The sequence below is a fragment of the Solanum verrucosum genome, unplaced genomic scaffold (genome assembly GCF_900185275.1).
Source record: "Solanum verrucosum unplaced genomic scaffold, falcon-dt-bn FXZP01000048.1, whole genome shotgun sequence".
NCBI classification, from domain to species: Eukaryota; Viridiplantae; Streptophyta; class Magnoliopsida; order Solanales; family Solanaceae; genus Solanum; species Solanum verrucosum.
The window spans coordinates 3,825,574-3,831,828 of NW_026020157.1; positions in this window are offsets into that span (position 1 = coordinate 3,825,574).

A 6,255-nucleotide genomic window follows, 5' to 3' on the forward strand; every position below is an offset into this window, starting at 1 on the left:
TATGAATGCTCTATTTGAAGAGTGTTTAAAAAATATTCAAGGGAATCTCAATCATCTCCATCTAAATCTACTTCATCGCATGATACATCTGATATATCTACTTCTGGTTCTCAAAGTGTGACAACAAAATATTTGAGAACTAAGTTTTACTTGAAGTAACAAAAGGGAGATTGTGGAAATAGGGGTGTTAAGTCAAAGTTGGACATATATCTTAAAGAAGATCAATAGTCTGGTCATGATAATTTTGATGTCTTAAGTTGGTGGAAAGTTAATGTTCCAAGATTTCCTATTCTTTTAGAGTTAGCTCGTAATGTGTTGGTTATTCCAATTTCAAGTGTGGCACTGGAATGTGCTTTTAGTCTTGGTGGTCGTATTTTTGATCGATTTAGAAGTTCTTTGATTCCTAAATGTGTGGAGTCTCTTATTTGTGCTCAAGATATGCTAAAAAATAGACTGATTATATTTGTGTGGAAGAAAGTTTGGAGTATCTTGAGAAACTTGTAGTTGGTAAGATTTCATACTTGTATATTTTAGTGTAGAACTAATTTACTTATTTATGTTGCTTGATATTTGTCACAACCAAAGGTACACCCTAGACGTGATATGGCATATATGACCCCGAGAGGTCCTACACAAGTCACTTAGTAAATATAATACAAGATAATAGAAATAAAGACATTAAAAGATAGCATTTGATACATCCAAAAGAGTCTGACAAGCGAAAGTCTAACATAAGTCTCAAATCCATCGAATACATCATAAGAAAAGTGATTGAGACGTAACTAATACGTCACATACAAAGTCTGAAACTCAAATATAGAAGAAAAAAACAATAAATGCATCTCGCCCCTCGGAACATGAGGACTCACCAAATCTTCAAGGTCAATTAAACCAACTAGCCACGAGTATGAGAGTTAGGAGCGTCAAACCCTACATAAATGAAACAATGTAGGCACAAGTATGCATTAGTACATGGAATGTACTAAGTAAGAGACAATATGAATAAACATAGGCATGATAACATAAATTTCTTAAAAACGAGTAGGCAAGATCATATTGAAACATTTGAAGGCTTTAAAGAAGAAATGACATGAAAATCATGAAAACATGGTTAAGTACATTAACATAAAGGACATAAGAAAAGCTTTGAAGGAAACATAATCATTTTGTGGGATATTAGCTTTAACCCACAATAAGACTATGAGAGCTATATCATGGAATCTGGTATATCTCTCATACCGAAAGAAGGGGATTCTACTTGCTAGGGTAGAATTCATACATATCATCATTTTCTAACGTGGATCCACTAGCTAGGTCATTTAAGACAGTCCTACGGGGGCTCATAATTTGGAACTAGAGGTTGCTACTAAAGACTACCCTATTTGAGCCTCCACCTCAAAGTTCTCTCGGTGCTAAGTCTAAATCCCAACGGAATAGATAAAAGTCAAATAGTATTTAAAATAGCAAAGGTAATGATCAATACCAATCCACAACTTTAAAGATAAGACATAGAATAGCTCCTTAAAATAATTCAATATAGATGAGAAAACCTTTCACCAATGTAAATTCATTTGTGAGAAATACCTTTTACAATCATAATCATCATAGTAAGTGAGAAATCCTTTCACAATAGCATTGATACTTTCCTTACAAGGCATCCCCAAATCATTTAATCATTTCATAAAAACATGTATATCTTCAAAATTCCTAATTCATAGTTCATAGGTTCATCATCGGATCATGGTTGAAAACATAATTTAGGCATGGGTAAATGCAATTTCAACTAAATACCATAGATTAACATCAAATAATGCATTGGAAGACTTAATCAATCATAATTGGAAGAAACTGACATTTATTGAATTGAAACCCTAATTGGATCAATCGGAAATTGAAATCCTTTGGGGACCCCATGGAGGAAAGGAATTTATGGGTGAATACACACATACCTTGGTGTTAGAAGCCCAAAAAGAATAGAGAATTGGATACTTGGATAAACCCTAACTCTTCTTCCTCCCCCTTAGCCTTGAGATATTTGGGGAGTGGATTTGGTCAAGTTTAGAGAATTTACGAGGATAAGTTTAAAATGGGTAATTTGGGGTTTAAAACATTTACATAGGGCTTAGGTTAGAAGGTAAAATGATATCATTTTGATTTAAAATAATTAGGAAAAAGACCCAAAAAGCCCTTTAAAAATAACTACTGACTCGACCAACAGTTTCGACCTACGGACCGTAGATCTTTCTACGGTCCATACTGGTCAACCGTAGACCAAATACTGGGACAAATATTTCACCTATATTTTGAAGGAATATTTCTACGGTCCATAAGTCTTTCTACGGTCCATAGAAACCAATCGTAGAATCCAACTTTGACCCTTAAAATTTCACAAAGTCTGGGACTCACCTACGATACCTATCTATGACTCATACAAGGAATTACGAACCATTCTAGTGAACCGTACAAAGGGTACTGGGACATGTTTTGAAAAAAAAAAGCCTCCCTTCCTACGGCTGCCATCTACAGCCCGTGAAAGCTTCTATAGTTTATAGATGGGACCCGTAAAATCAGACTTCAGAGCTGGAAAAATTCTATGGGCCAAAGATGGGACCCGTAAAACTAGACTTCAGTCCCAAAAAATATTCATTTTTCTTCCTTTTCTAAATTCTGAGGTATTACAACATTTGCTTAAATTATATTTAAAAATGACAAATAATGGACGGGATCCTTGCATTGTTGATGTATGATAGCAATTTGCCTTTTTGCTACTAGTGTTCTAATGCCTAATGGTGAGTTTCAACGTTTAATAATTTATTTTGTTTTGAACTTGTGATATGCGATATCTTTTTGTAGTTTTTTTTTTATCTTGATAGTTATAATCTAAATTCTAAGTTTCTATCTGTTGATTTGATCTTTTTGATTAGGATCAACCATTCAAGTTCAACCATGCCTCCTAAAAGTCATCATTTATTTGGAAATGTTTTGTGGTTGTTCAAGACAACGAAGAAGGGTGCAAAACAAAGTGTTTGTCATTTGCTGTGATATTTGATTATCATCCAAAATGGATTGGAACAATGTTTGTTAGGGATCATTTTAAGAACAGAAAATGGCCTAAAATACCCCTTAACTATGTGAATTGGTATATAATTACCCTTCATCTACCTATTGGGCCTAAGATACCCTCGAAGTCAACCTTTTGGGTCTTTTTTCCCTTATATTTAATAGTCTAAATGACAACTCTTATTAACAAATTCATTAATGATGTGTCACTATCCTATTGGCTACCCTAACAATTAATTAAACTAATTAAAAAGACCACAAAATTCCCACCGCTCCACCCAAAACCCCACCCATTGAAAAAGAACATTTTCTTCGTTCTTTCTTCGGGATAGTCATAAAAAAATAGTATTGATTTAATAAATGATTTCTGGTCCAAGAAGAAAGTATTCGGAGCACCTTGGTTATTTTATTTTTACTGTTGTAATTTCACTATACTATGTCATTTGTTTCAAAGTTGTTGTGTAAAAATAATTTTTCTGGAGTGTAGGATTTATCGAAAATAATATCTCTAATCCGTAGGGTTATGTTTACACCCAATCTCTGAGATTTACTTGTGAGATTATATTGTATGTTTTTATTATTGAAATGATTAACCGGAATATGCCTACTTATTTCTTTTAAGCCTTGTACCACTTTCAAACACGCTTTTGTGGGAAGTCACAGAGGCATAATATATAATATATAATTTTGCTAGAAGTCAAAACTAAGAGGGGGTCAAGGATTATTGACATGTTACATAGATGAGGAATAAATAGCTTGTGCAAATCAATCCATTTATAATCTTGAGGAAATTGACTGATACGATTTCAAGTGTATTTGCCTCTTCAGTCACGTTGTCCACATGACATCAATAATGTTGAATTTTATGGTCCATGAGTACACCCTGTGTGACTTGTCTATGGTGATGCGCAGCCGAGTCTAGACATGGAATTGGCATAAACATGATTTGTCTCATCATAAATCTCCTCCTACACCAAAAAATTAGTACCAATTTCAGGGGAGGAAACATTTTCTTTACTTTTAGAAGCTCCTCAATGACATCTTGTTGGTTTTGTTAATAAAGAAATTAAGAAAATAAGAGAGAAAGACTTTGAGAGGAAAAAATAGACTTTGAGAGAAAAAAATATTGCAGTATTGTCAAAGGAAATTATTTTATTAATAATTCAGAGACATACATTTATAGATATAATTTCTAACTAAAAATAGAAAAATATGCTACTAACTTATCAGTAAAATTTAAATAACAAATAAAAGAACTAACTCCTAAATTCAAGTCACATAGGACTCTAATAAAATAATTTTAAAACCCAAAAAGTAGCTAACTCATTTATTTCTGCAATATCCTGAGACATTTTCTCAACACTCCTCCTTGGATCATGAATAGTAGATTGTAGTCTCATTTGAAATTGACCTGTCAATTCATCATTTGTCTTGCAAGACTTGTGTGCATCTTCTGTTAAATTAAATGTGAAGTTCTTACCTCTCATTTGAACTTGTAAAATCTCTGGCTTAGTAGAATAAAAGATTCGACAATATTTGTCTCCAAATAATAATTTAAATCCGTTTTCTATTAAATTACCAACACTAAACAAACTTTTATCAATATCAAGCACCTAAAGAACATCTGGAAAAAAATTTGTACCTGAATTTGTTTTAATTGAAACAAACCATTTTTCCTTTTGCAGGAATACAATCACCATTCTCAAATCTTATTTTCTTATTTTTCATAGGAATGAACTCTTTAAAAAGATTTATTTCATATGTCATGTGGTTTGTACAGCCACTGTCAATCATCCAAAAATCAGATTTCTTTTGTTGAAAAACAAGTTGCCTCAAATAAGTGGTCTTCTTCTTCTTCAGTAGTGACTTGGGCAACTGTTTCATCTTTTTGAAATTTGCTTTTGCAAATCATAGCTTCATGACCAAGTCTTTTGCAGATCTTGCACTGTGCATCTGGTCTTTTCATACATTTATATGGAGGATGTCCATTTTTTCCATAGTGCTGACAAGGTGGGTAATTTTACAAATATTTACACTTGCATTGAGTTTTGTGGTTGGCTGCTACTGCTGCTTCAAACATGTCATCTTGCCTCATAAGTCTCCTTTATTCCTGAACCTACAAAGAATTTAACAATTCTACCAAGGTAATTTTGGACAGATCTTGTGTGTTTTCCAAGGTATACATGTTTCATATCTTTCGGGCACTCTGACAAGAACTTTTTCAACAATTCTTGTATCTATAAATTCTTCTCACAACCCAGAAGTACACCCTAGACATAACATGTCATACAAGACCCCGAGAGGCCTCATATAAGCCACTTAGCTTTCATAACATAAGATAATAGAAATGAGTTGAAATTCAAAACATTTTCAACACGATCAAAGTCTTGATAAAACGAAGCAAAAATCTATTATACTTTGTCTCAAACCATCTAAACATGAATATCTTGGGACACAACCCATAAAATAGAGCTCAAAACATAAAATGAAAGAACATAAGAGAAATGATGGTCAAATCCTCAAATGTTATGAGGACTCACCAAACTTCAATCCTTGCTTCTACTAAGATCCTAGCCACGGGGATGAGAGTCGATACCGTCGGGTACTCCATTTGGATAAGAAATGTAGGCAAGAGTATGCGTTAGTACAAACATATACTAAATATGATAGCTTGCATAAACATCAACATAAGCATAAGAGTTAGACAATATAAGTCATAAGCATGATCAATGCACATAAATCATCATAACATAGGAGGAACACTTCTTGAAGTAACCTCAACTTATCCTTAGTCAAGACTTGGGTAATTTATCTCTAGTCATTCATATCATGGAAGGCAACTTAAGCAACAATCCACACTAATCAAGCCACATAACAAGTAAATATCATCTTAAAACATACTTACGATACTTCCTTGAAGTGGCCTTGTTTCATCATAACTATGCAAAGTTTGATTGAGGAATAGTCAATCATTAGTTATTCTTATTATCCATGGAAGGCATGTGATCTTACCAATCCAAGCTAAGTCTTTATCCATGGAAGAGTACTACTTACTAATCCAAGATATCCATGGAAAAGCACCTCATCATGCTAGTCCAAGCTACCATGGAAGGGTACTATTTCTCAATCCAAGCTACCATGAAATGGTATGGCCTTACAAAGTCAAGCTACCATGGAAGAACACCTTGTCATGCC